Here is a 14,391-nt window from a genome sequence, read left to right on the forward strand (position 1 = left end):
TTGTTTAAGAGGATAAATTTTTTAAATTGTCATATAACTAATTCACTTGTGCGCCCCCCCCAGTTGTATTGGTGGACTATATTTCCTAATAGGGGTTTACCCTTTTAGCTCCTCAACATAAAAGGGAATTGTTTTTATTATTATAAATTATTGTCAGTGTAGCCCAAAAATGAAACAATAGAAAGCATGCAATCTCCTAGCTAAGACCATGGTCTAGTCTGTTGGGTGTTACACAAGCTAAAACATACATCCAGATCCATTTGATCTATCCATCTACTTTGTAAATGAGACATTCGCCTTCACACCAAATCTTCTACTTATCAGAATCCTTCCATGAAATCTAAAATGTTTCAAAATACATCAAGCATTTACTTGATTCTTTGAATCAACAACAAAACATATTATGATATACAACACTAAATAAGTTGCAACTAAGACACATGATCTTTGTTTACATATCACAAAAAATTGCAAAACTCAAATATAGGAGACAAGAATCATAATGAAACTATGTCCATTCATCCTTTGTATTTATTCTTTTGAAACAAACTACATTCAAGATGCATGAAAAAACCCATGAAACATAAAAATAGACCATAACTATTACTATCAGTTCTTTATTTTGTTGTTCATACAAAGAAAAAATTATGAGAATAGGTGGAATCATAGCTAGACACTTGCTCAATAGACTGGAACCAACACTATGTAATGAAAGAGACTAAGAAAATATAGGAGAGGAAGAAATCTCAGATCTGGTATGATAATGTCATTTATCTATTTTTATCTCTTCCATCTATTGAAACAAAAATGCTCTCCTCTCTCCTCAAGTGAAAACTGAATCAAATATTCATCATTTTCTCAAACAAACTTGTAAAACCTTTCCCCCAAATGATGAGAAAACCCTTTGATAGAAAACCAAATTTTCTACAAAAGTCTTTTCCAAACCTCTCACTAAATGGACTAGAAAGAAAAATAATATCAATAGCAAGACCCTCTCCAAGTTTGGTGATAACTCATTTTATCATTTGCCCCAAAACTGAATCTACTCTGTCAAACAAGAAATGTAGTTGAGAAAAGGAGCCTACTGAACAAATAAGAGAATCACTTTCACCTACTAATACATGTACTTGATATGATAGAAAAACTTAAAACTTTGCTTCGAGACATTTCTAACAATATATAATAGTCCTATGTTTGGGTCAAAAACATGCCCTAGACGTGCAATTTAATTTATAGACCAAAAAATGGATGCACACACCTTTAAACTTTTAAAATATTTCAATCTTTTATTTTCAACTTTCTAATATGAGCACTTAACCTTTTAAACAAGAGTTGCAGAGCAGCATAGTTCCTACCAAGTATAAGGAGGGTGGTTTTGGTCTAGAAGGAAAAATTGCAGAACTTGATGAGACCAAATGAAGCTTAAAGTAGAGTAGGCTAAACAAATGCCTTTTATTGAAATCTATGACTTGCCAATTGCTTTATGGACTATAAAGCATTGCAGTTGTGGCTTATGATTTGATAAGCTCTCTCAAATATTGAAATAGTTCTTACAAAGAGAGATTGCTAGCGATGAACCATCAATATAGATTAGCTTGAGTGTCCATGTTTTATTATCTTAGAGGCATAGTTTCTACAATTGAGAAAAGTGGAAGTGCCAAGTTTGCAAGTGTTGCAAAGTAGTTGAACCTTATTTCCTAAAATAAGGTTGCAAAGTTCCAAACATATTAGACCAGTGGCCATAGTTGTTGGTCTAGTTATAGATCTTGTAGGTATAATCCTAAATAAATTGTGTAGTGAGATTTATTATCCAATTCTAGACCCTATAAATTAGCTTTTGTAAGATTACTTAAACAACTAAAATATATCTAATTTCTAAGATTACTTGTGAAAAGAGAATCATATGTGAACTTCTAGCAATATCCATGAAAGAGAAAACATAATTGAGAAACATCTGTTTGAAATTACTAAATATTGGGAAAAGTGCTTTCAGGTATTATGGCCCCATAAATAGAGTACCTCGAGATCATGCAATTAATGATAAAAGGAAGACAACCGTGTAATGGCTTATTGTTTGTTAAAAATTTAAGTATTTCTATTTAATCAAGGCATTTCTTCTTTAAGGATGTAGATTATATGACAGACTGATTTCAGTTGAAGCAATCATGCACAAGCGATGTGTTCAAAGCCTTAAATTAATATTTTTGCAAGTAATCAATGTTTCAATAGATGTTTATGGTATTTGAATTTTTTATTTTCTGAGGGTTCTGTTGAAGACTTACATTTGCCAATTTGGTAGCTTTTTCTCTAGTCACAACAATTTTTTCAACTCTCCCAGAATGGGGGCTAGAAACTTTATGTCGACAAATTTTGTAGGTTATGTGAGAGGATTTTGGCTTGGGTTTCCCATAGAAAAATTGATCGGCTAATTACTCAAAAATTTGGACATATTTTTATATTTGTGATAGAAATTGAGAATAAAAAAAGATTACAATTATAATTTTGACAAAGATCTTTTGTATTTTGGGATTTGTATTTTTCGTAAATTGGTTGGGCATGATTTCATTATATTTTTTATATTAATTAGCAGATTTATAATAAATTTTTCTTGCAAATAAGCTTCAATTTAAGTCTTTCTTGTACATAAAAACATATTCAGCACTCAAAAGTCAATAATAAAAATACATGATAACAAGTATGCCCTTTTATTATAATTATTTTGTAATTCTAAGCACATAACATATCCAAACACATTGAAAATCTAGGAAAGGACTCTAAAAAGGAAACTGCCTTTCATCACTATATGAAACTTTATCTTCAATTATTAACATAATATCACACAAATTTCACGTATGTTTCTTTCAAGTAAAGAGACTTCGGCATACATTCCAATGCATAAGAGCTGACATTTCTATTAAAAATTCCACGTATAGTTGTTGGATTTTGTCCATATTGTTGGTTACACACAAAACATTTATGTTGTCAGAAATAATGTTGTTAACAGAAAAGCAATTAAGAAGAAATTGGAAAATGAAAATACATGCATGCTTGAATGTACCCACCTCTTCTTAACTCTCATATTTTCTTAGCCATATACTATGCATAGAATTTGTGAGTAGGATAACTATTCCTTATTTTTTAGAAAAGAAGGCTAATAATATAACAAAATCATTCCTCTCGAGCAAGTCACAGGTACCAAAAATAATCTATGATATTTGCAAACCTATAGCCATGAGAATGACAAAATACCAAGAACTGAAGAAAACAGTCTAATATTTATTAGAGTGGAGAAACAATTTCTTTTTCAGTGCACATTTTAGACACAAATGTCTAAATGATAAAGGTCTTTGTTATGGAGAAATTTTACAAGAGAAATTGGGGAAGCGAGATTGGGAGGAAGAAACTATATTATATAAATGAGTTCAACCCCACTTGTGATCAACTCTAAAAAGCATACATAGGAGCCAACATTTCTTGGAGGGCTAAAATTCTTATTGCTCAGCTGAGAACCAACTCTCACCAACTTTAGTGTGAGATTGGGCATTGGAAGAGGCCAAAGGAGGCTTGGGAAGAGAGATTTTGCAGATTTTGCAATTCTGGGAAAGTGGAAAGTGAACAGACTTTATTTTAGAATGTGAGGCCTACAAGTGTAGCAGAGATAAATTTGCAGATACTATATGTGACAATTCTTGGCATAACTTATTCAACGAAGAGTACATTGAGCAATTGGGTGGACTCATCATCATCTTGCACAAGAAGCGAACAGTGGTACTTAAGTCTGCTTGAGTTGTCTTGCTATCCCATAGGCTATTTTTAGCCTCGTGGACGTTAAAATTTTATCTATCTATCTATCTACATTTTTAACCCAACCAACAACTGTCCTTATACGTGGAGGTTTACAGATAAATAGGAGCACATAATCATCCACGATGGCAAATGAAATTGTGACCTTTAAAATTTAATATTTAATGCAACTCTGATGAAACGTGTCATCCACAATAGGTTGCATGAAGAATGTCTTGGTTTAAAATAAAAAGATCAAATTTTCAAGTTATGAAATGAGTGAATTTTCTATAAATCACATAAGCTATGGGGAAATGTCCCAAAAGTTCTGCAAGTACTTTGAATCCCACATCTTTTAAAATTGAAAGTGACCTTTTGGCGCCCTCCCTCTATATCTATGCCTTCTCTTGTATAGGAATTCAAAAACTGCCAATTTAACTAATTAAAATTTCCCAGCATACATATTTTACAACCAACCATTAACTATCAATCATATCTCTATGGCAAACAATGAAGTAAAATCTAACAAGAAGAACAGAAACAATGTTTATCGGTGGGTGATCCCACAGTAATGGGTTCCACTTTTTGACCAATTTTGACAGTGAAATCAATATTTTTGCAACAAATGTCACGTCCAAGTGACTATATCTCCAAAACTATAAATAATTTCAAGATGACATAAACTAGTGATTTTGAATCCTTTGTTCCTACTTCGTAACTATATTTTTTAATCCAAAAAAAAAATAAAAAATTATGTCAATTTTTTTTATCTCCTCTGAGAAGTGGTACATAATAAAATTCAATATTTTAAAGAGTGACAGTCCGTTTGACACACATAACTTTTTTTCTAGAAATGATAATGAAGTAATTCTTTCAACGTTGGATTTGTAACATCAATATCTAGTGTCTGCATTTTGTTTGATTTATTTTTGTTGAATATTGTATAGTTTATGAATTTTTGAAGTGACACGAATCGTAATTTAGACATACGTTCCGTTTCACACAAATAATTTGAAGTCAATTTATCATAAACCTAATTTTTTTTTTTTGAATAGTAAGGTATCTCAATAAGCTAGTGCCTACATATTTTTCAAAAAAAAATTGACCTAATTTACTAATTCTCCCGAAGTGTCAAAGTCGGTTGATGTTCAATCGGTAATGAACCTATAATGAGTTAAACTCATATTTGAAAGTCTTAACGACTAACATATGTATTAAAATTATAGTCATTGGAAAGCTTGCTCCGAGCAGCACATTTTGACATTTTTTATTTTACAGTAGGAGATCATTCTCTTACAATTATGGGAGTCAAAAGAGCAAAAAATTTTTAAAATTATGAAAAATGAGTTCAAATTTTTCTAATTTTGAGCGTTCGCTCGAACACTGTGTTTGAGCAAACATATTATGCATGTTTGCACGAACACATGTTCAGGCGAACATGTTCGTTGCACTTTCATGGCAGCCAAAAAAATATCTGGCTATGTTTGCGTGAACATAGCTAAAAATTTCATGTTCGTGCGAACAATCGAAAAGGCCAAAAAATTATCAAAAATGGGCCCTGCGCCTACATGCATGAAACATCATTCTATTCGCAAAACAAAAACCACCATGTCTCACATTTCAATCATTGATTGCAAATTTTCATTATAGACGTCATTTTGTGCCATCAATCTCCGTATTTATTATCAACCTGATAGTGCATTGCAGGCCTGTCTTTGTCACGAATTTTGTCCACAAATAAATCGAAGGCAGGTGAGAGATTTCTCAATATTTGCAAATTAATATTCTTCCTATCTTCATTCACGCTTTCATCAATATTTCTTATCTTCGTTCACATTTAATTGAATTTTTTAATTTATAACTTGAATTAATAAAAATATTTTATTTTATTTTCAAATCAAATTCATTCGATAAAAATAAATGTGTCATAACTCTTTATGAATTCTCAATTTCTATAAAGAAATAATCTAAGGTTTTCATTTCCTTCTAGAACATAGATTAGATGATTTTGTGTTACTAATGGTCTCCTTGTAGCATGTGGCAGTTGTGGGATGAAGACATGATCATAACAAACTACTAATGTTTGCTTTGTAGGACGTTGTCGAAGACCATTGTGTGTTTGTCAAAACCATGTGTGTGGATTTATTAGATTAAATAACACTTCGTTTGGTGCTTAAAATGAACTTTTTATTTTTTGCCTAGCGTATTTACAGTGTTTAAATCCCTAGGAGTTGCATTGGACGTATCCTCTCCCCTCGCCATTCGTGGATCTTGGGTGTAAGAGAAATCCATGTAACTTCTATAGGAGGCCTACCTTGGACCAAGATACTTGATATTGGGTATGCCAAGGGACGACCTCAGAGCGGTAATGGGCCAAAAGCTAGGTCAACATTCCAGCCACTATATAAAACTTGATTACGGTGAAAGCCATGTCGACAATATGGCTAAGTGATAGCTCTCCTCCAGTATCCTTGTAGTGCGTCAAACCCTGATTCTCGGGGTTGGGAGACCTTCTGAGGAAGTTTATCACTCACTTTTTGAACGAAATGCCCTTACTAAAAACCATGTTTTAGTGGCCAAAATCCTTTCTATCCACTGGCTCAAGGGGTCACCCATACCCGTGAAGACATCCTACATTCTCGCAGTCCTTAGTAGAGACAACAGTCCCTGGGAAGTCATGCCCCTTGGGAAGCAGATCTTGGTAGCCCCGAGAAGTGAGTGCGTTGTAAGGGGGAGCCTGTGGTGCCAAGGTCCTAAGTTGTCCACTTTGGATAAGCACGGCTGAACTTTGGTTCAAGTAGGAATTCAGTGGATACAGTCCTAAAGCCTAGGTTGTGGTGTGACTGTTCACTTTTAACAACAACTATTCTTGTCTTAATGTGTCTTGCGTGTGTGTAAAACATAATCAAGATAAAAGCCAACATTCAAATTTACACCTTGAAAATTTGCAAAACCTTGTCAAAATATCAAACATTGTCAAAACATTACAAACTTTGGTTCAATACATTCAAACCTTGGAAAACATAGCAACTTGTGCTCCTAAACGTGCTTGGCAAAACATAGATTTCACTCTTGCATAGCATCCACTTCCATTCTTCATAGTTTGAGCCTCATACTTGCATCATATAGACTTCATATAGCACCTTTTTAGTATCCCTCATATTCACATTGCAATCATTAGCATTTAAGCTTGCATCCTTTGCATTTCACCTCAAAAATTATCACTTTGCATCTTCCATCTTGCATCTTTGCATACCCAACCCTCATCTTGACTACTTTAACCATCATTTCGGATGTCCTACACATCATTTTGAGCATTCATTTCAAATTATCTCCTTCAATGTGTCTCTCCCTCACTGCTCTCTCCCTCTCCCACACACACAAAAACACTATTTACTTGTGTCTCATTTTTATATTCACCCCTCCATCTCTGTCTACCCCTTTCACTTCTCTCATCACCTATCCATTTTTTTCTACACATACACCTCTTCTCTATATCCATATTTCTTCTCCATCTCTCCCTTTATCCATCTCTATCCCTATATCTCCCTCTCTACCTTCTCTTAGTTATATATTTCATTCTCACTATCTTTGTTTATCTCTTCCTTTTATCTCCATATCCCTCTTCTTCTCAATCCCTTCACCAATTGGGCCTTTTCTCCATCTCTATAGAGGCACTAGTAAAGTTTGACCCATTTTTCAACAAAAAATCTGGAAAACATAGCTCTTAGAATTGCCTTAGTTTCAGCCCAGCTTTCCAACTACTACCTATGTCAAGGTAGATTTGGCTTTGTCATTTTGATCTTATCTTTTTTTGTCATTTTTTTGATCAAGATCTAAAGTCTATTGTCATAATGTTAAACTCTTAGGTTAATACCTTGTAAATATTTCACCTAAGTTCAAAAAACCTTATGTATACCGAGCTATCATTAGCATAATCATATTTCTAAATGTCATTTTTGACTTAACCTAGTGGTATATCCCCCTCATATTGCATTTTTCAAACCCTAACATCATTTTCATTATCAAACCCTATCAAATTGTCCATCAACCAACTTGTCTTCTTGATCACCTATCCTCATTTTGCATAGCCTAAACGTCATTATCAACCCTAGGAAACCATCCCTTGCATACTCCACTTTGCATACACCTACCTTTAACATCCTTACCAAGTCCAAAATATAACCCTAACTTTCATTTTGCACATCATAATCTTCATCTTGCATACCTTCAAAATGACACCTTGCATTTGCACTTGCATAACATCCCTAGGACATTTGTACTTTGCATATCAAAACCCTAGGTCATTTAACATTTCCTCACATTTCATAACATCTCTAAACACTTAAAAATATAAAAAACACTCATATCTTGCATACCCACATCTTAATTATCAAGTTTTGACCTCTTTTATCAACTGCAGCCCTGTTTTACCAACTGCACACTTCATGGGCGCAGTTGGTAGTTTCAGGGTACACTTGGCAGTTTTATGGTGCACTTGGTAATTATGTGTTTCATTCTAGGTTCCAAAACCCTAATCTGCACTTCCACACCTTGCATTGCATCCCAAGACCTTAAGAAACACTCTAAATCACTCAAAACACTCAAAATTTGCATTTTAAGAAACTTTGGAGCTACATCATTTGTAGAAAAAAGAAGGACATGGGAGCTACAAATAAAAGAGGGGGTTTCCAACCTTTTGTTTACTTTTTTTGATTAGTTTGGCTTTCATGGTAGACTAGTGGGTGTTAATGTATGTTGATTGAGTTTTATGATTTCTCATAGTATATTATTCATTTAACCCGTTTTTCTAGTCCTACAATAAGAACGAAAAAATTAAAGAGACAAAACAATTATATATTTTATAAGAAAGAAAATTTTATTTTTTAGGACAAACATTATAGTATTCATACCATGTTATTTGTTTGTGATTCAATGATGGCTTAAGAAGGATTTGGTGCTTTTCTACTTGTAAAGAATGTGACTCACAGATTTTAGTCATATAATGAAAAATATTTATGTCTTGTTGCAGACGACTGCATTCTATTGATTTCTATCAAATAATTTAAAAGTACTGACAGTGACAGACAAATCCATATAGTGATTTTTTTATTTGGTTACTGCACGGAATTTATCTTGAGGCAAGGGATAAATTTTTTCTTTTTAATTTTATAATGGGAAACGAGAGAGGAAGGAAAAACAAATATGCAAGGAAAAGATCTAATGAAGTAGAACAAAGAAATATTCAGAAAATTGTGGCACGTTATCATCGAATTAAACAAGGTGAAGGAAATGTTGAAGAAGGCTCAACAGAAGTACAACTAGTGCCTATGGGAGAGAGGTCAGGAACACTCCCTACGGAATCTCAAACAATGAATGTTGAAGAAGGTTAAAGATCAGTCCCTACAGAGGTTCAAATAAAAAAAGTCAGAGAAGGGTCAGAATCTTTCCTTGTTGAATCTCAAATAATGGATGTTGGAGAAGGCTCAAGATCGGTCCCTGTAGAAATTCCAATAATAGAAATCAAAGAAGGGTCAAGATCAGGTGCAGGAACTAGTATGGATGAACTCTTAAATATTGTCCAATCTGTAAAGTATGGTATTTCTCATAAGAATTTAGATCATATACTTAAAATGGATGTAGATAAATTGAGAAAACTTGCAGCTAGTGTTCAACCATTAAGTTTGTCTAAGAGAAGGTCAATGAAGAAGAAGATAAGAGAAATTATGACTCAATTTGATAATACTGAAACACTTGAACAAGCTCAGTTGCTTTCACTTTTGCTTACAAAAAAAAAGTTGCAAGAGGCATTGAAATTGTTAGGTGTAAACACAACATCAAAAAAGAGAAGATTTTCTAACATGCAAACTGATTTGATTGAAAATGTTAAACAAAGTTTGAGAAACATAGGAAAACACTCTCGAACTAAAGATAAGTTTGCGGCAAGAAAAGTGTTGTTGATGTTTGTTGTAAGTAAGAATATGACCCAAAATAGACAAATATCTTCAATTTCATCTGAAATGGGTTTTAGTAGGAAAACAATGAGAGAATATGTTAAGAGAAGATTAATTGTGGATGACAGTACTATGGAGGGCAATTGGGCAATCATGTGTAGAGCACCTCGTTCTAATAGGATTGAAGAATTATTAAAAAAATAAATCATATCATTTTGGATTGATAACACTCGTCCTTAATCAAATAGTAGAGATGTTATCAGGCATAGGATTGCACCTGGTCAATATGAACATCATACAAAACATTGGTTGGACACAACACAACATGAGTTAGGGTTGGGTAGTTTTCATAATGTTGTGATGCAAAATTGGTTCTTGCGGTGGTATTGAGCTGTAAGGGATTACGGATTGTAATTAGGTTGTAATCACTGGATTGTAATAAGATCGGACTTGTTGTTTGGTGGACGTAGCCCAGGGATTGGGTGAACCACGTTAAATCTTGGTGCCTTGTGTTCATTTCTGTGTGTTCTATTATTTTCTATTATTGGTTATATTTGCATGTAGTTTTTATTTCTGTCCATGGTTTATCCTAACAGTTTTGTAGTCAACATCCTAATGTAAAAGTTGGGCAAAAATTGTTTGAAAAATTGAAGCCATACTTTGTGAGGTCAAACAAAGTATTTGAAACGTGTTGTTGTCGTCATAATATTGAGTTTGATCTCCACTATCAGGTATTTCGAAAGTTTGTAGAAGACACATATTGTTTTCATGTTGCTCCTCCTAGTAGGAGAAGTGAGTTTATATTATCCATTTTGTGTGACAACATAGATGATCCAGCTGGTCAAATAAATTGCATCAAAGGATTATGTGAAACATGTGATGAATTGGCTCTATTTCCTTTGAAAACTGAAAATATTGATGTAACAAAAATATTGAATTGCAAAAGTTACAAGTATGTCAAGAATGAAACAAAGTTGGGGAAAGAAACAAAAAGGTTGGAATATGTTGAAGAGGAGTTGCCTGTTCTAACATTTATGGACAGATTTAAGAAATTGATTCAACCTTATATTTGTCATGCATTTTTTGCAAAGTGGCAAGCACAATAGTTTCAAACTCTGAGAGATAATTTTCCACTTGGAACAATTGTATCAGTTGTTGATTTTGCAGAAAACTATTCATTTGTTCATCAGAAAGCAATTCAATCAGATTATTACATTAATAAGCAAGTCACTATTATGGTACATGTTTTTTATAGACATGCACCGTTAGATTTCGATGGTATGTAGAGTATAGTTCAAGCACAAGTAATTATAAAGGAATATCATTTTTATATAAGTGATGAGAAGGAACATGACATTCACTATGTAGAACATTGCTTCAATACGTTCTTTTCTTATTTGAACGAAAGAAACATAAATGTTGATAAACATTATGTTTGGTCTGATGGATGTGCCACGCAGTTTAAATTATCTAGACCATTTTATGCATTGTGTAGATATCATCGCAATGAGAATATAAAACACATATGGAATTTCTTTGAGAGTGGTCATGGAAAAGGTGAACATGATGGTGCTGGAGCTTGCATCAAACATGCTTTGCGAAAATATCAAATGAATTATCAGGGAGTTCGTGTAAATGATGCAAATTATGTTGTTGAATGGTGTAAGACTCATTTTGCATTAGATGAGGTCGGGACATCATCAAGAATGAGTCGATAGACACCATATAGAGTCTTCTGGGAGATAACAGGTATGGATGTGTACGTCTATTTAACTTTTATGCATGATTAAATTATAAAATTTTATTGTTAAGTTTTATTTTTGAATTCGTTGAAGTTTAAATTTAATTTTTCTATATTTTCAATTTAACAAACTTTTAGGTGTCAATAGAAAAAACATGCATGGTTGCAAGAGGATAGAAAAGACACGTTCTTTACATTCAGTCATGAGTACAGATAATTGCAATTGGACATTGAAGACAAGAGAATACTCATGTTTTTGTGACAGTTGCATTGATGAAAACTATGAAGAATGCATCAATCAGACACATGGATATACCGGTGCATGGATTTTGGTACCACTTGATGTTACCGATAAATTTGATAAAGAAGATGAAAATTTTGATGATATTCCATTGATTTCTGATGATTATAATCATATCTCTGGATTGGTAAAAGTGGGTGAGTATCATAAAAATTAATCTCAAGTTTTTATTTAATTATCAATTTCAACTATCTTATATATATTGTACACATACATTCATGTATACTTGTTATGTAGGAGATGTCTTTGTAGTGATTGCTGAGCTTGGAAATCATGAATGTGTCAGTTATTATTTATTGCAATGTATTGTAGAGAGGACAAAGTTATATGACCCTGAAGAAAGTGATGGAATGTTGTTTCCCATAGGTAAATTATACATATACATATGTACATGCACATATATATTTAAATAAATATATATATTTAGGTAACTTCATATCTGTCAAATTTTAAAACACTTAAATTTGTGGTACAGGTTCTGTTGTGATAGAGAGGACATATTTGAAGCAAGAGAAAATAGTCCAATATGGAATACACTTTGTTGATTATCAACCTAACAACAAAGTTTTACAATATAGCCACCTGGTCATTGCTACAGGGCTTTGTCTGCATCCAGTCAAACTTAAGTGTGCACGTCACAAGTGGAGACTAGACAGTGAAGATCATGAAAAAATATTGCATGTTATAAGTGTACATCATGGTTGATTAGACCTTTGAGATTTATTTTATAATAATCTGAATATCAACTTTGGTGAAATGTGTTTTCAATTACATACTATGGTGAAATTGTGAATATCAACTTTGGTGAAATTGTGTTTTTAATCTAAATATCTGAGTTTCAGTTATCATTAGTTTATTTTAAAAACTATAATATTAATTGTACTATGGATGAATTTAATAATTTAACAACTCGATATAAATAGGCTAGAAGTTAGTTCGAACTTACATAATTTCATTATCTATGTTACAATTCTTAAATATCAACTTCTTTTCAAACTATTGAATTTCATCTTGAATTAAATGTGTTTAGATTAATTGTACGATCATAAGTTCTTTATTTTCATTAATTTATTAAAAAATTATATAATTTAATAATTTAAATTAATTGTAACATGGATGAATTTAATAATACTTCACCTTAAAAAGTTCCAAGGAAATTCAAGTAGTTGCAAACAATAAATATGGTGATTTTGTATCATTGTAAAACAAAACGCATACTTTCTAAGCCCATGGAGGTCCTCCAAAAGTTATAATTAAAAACCATCTATTAAAGAAGATGAGAAACATTATTATTACAATAAACTTCCAGTACAAACCACTTTAGAGTCGGTTCAAAAAAATTCGTTGGACGACTAAAAATTGAACTCTCGTTAAAAAAAAAGTATTTTATGATTGTAAACCTTTATAAAATTAATTTGAAAATGAAAAAAATTACTATTCTTAGTTAGGGTATGTAATCCTTTGATTTGACAATTTAAAATCAGTAGAGAACATTCTGTTCTAGTTAAAATCAATTTTCTATTTTTCAGGTAGTTTATTAACGTTGAGTTATTTACAAAAAAAATGAGCCTACACATTGATCATGAAAAATTACTAGCTGAGGCTTTTGAGTGCATTATTTCTCTCACTTCCATCACAATGCGAGGAAACTCATAATTTAAAACAGATACAACACAACTTAAATGTATTCCAAATTGATGAAGAGCAACTTCTGCTCCACCAATACCAGAAAATAGAGAAAGTACTCTGACGCCATCAAGATATAATGCTTTCAAGACTAATAAATGATATGCAACTGTATCTATTTGGAATGAATTACCCAAACAACACAAGCGGTTAGTCAGACAAGAAGTTCTACGAGTGTGATCTCTATCAAATTTTAATATAAGCTCTATCTCATGGAGCTCTAGAGGGATGAGGTCACCTGGCCCCACCCATACCAAATTCCACTCTTCATACTTTTGAAGTATATATTTTTGCGCACTATCTTGCAGTTGCCCTCGTGCATTCTGAATCATAACTCTCAGTTGATCAATAAGGACAGTGCTACATCGTCTTGAGTCTATGGAATTTTTTTTTGTCGTCGGATCCCATGAAGGCCAATACTTTTTTATTTGTGGAAGTGCTTCCTATATTGTCATGGGGGGAGAGGTTCTTCTTGAAATCGCCAATAGGTTTCCCAGGAACTCCAAAACCAATTAGTTCATTGGGACACAAATTAGGGATTGCATCACATAATTCAAACATTGCTTGCTTGTCTTGCATAGTAGCCTCTATGTATTTTTTATACTTCAACGCTTTCATTATCTATGTTACAATTTCGAACTTACACAATTTCATTATCTATGTTACAATTCTTAAATATCAACTTTTTTTCAAACTATTGAATTTCATCTTGAATTAAATATATTTTTAATTGTATGATCATAAGTTCTTAATTATCAAATTTAGTTTATTAAAAAATTATATAATTTAATAATTTAAATTAATTGTACCATGGATGAATTTAATAATTTAAATTCATTTATCAACTTGTACACATATACACGTCTCAAGAATAAACATCTACAGATCTAATATATCTCTATCTATCTGAAATGCAAACTGTAAAT

This window comes from Cupressus sempervirens, chromosome 2 (genome assembly GCF_028749045.1).
Source record: "Cupressus sempervirens isolate cs-2001-9-10 chromosome 2, ASM2874904v1, whole genome shotgun sequence".
Classification (NCBI taxonomy): Eukaryota; Viridiplantae; Streptophyta; class Pinopsida; order Cupressales; family Cupressaceae; genus Cupressus; species Cupressus sempervirens.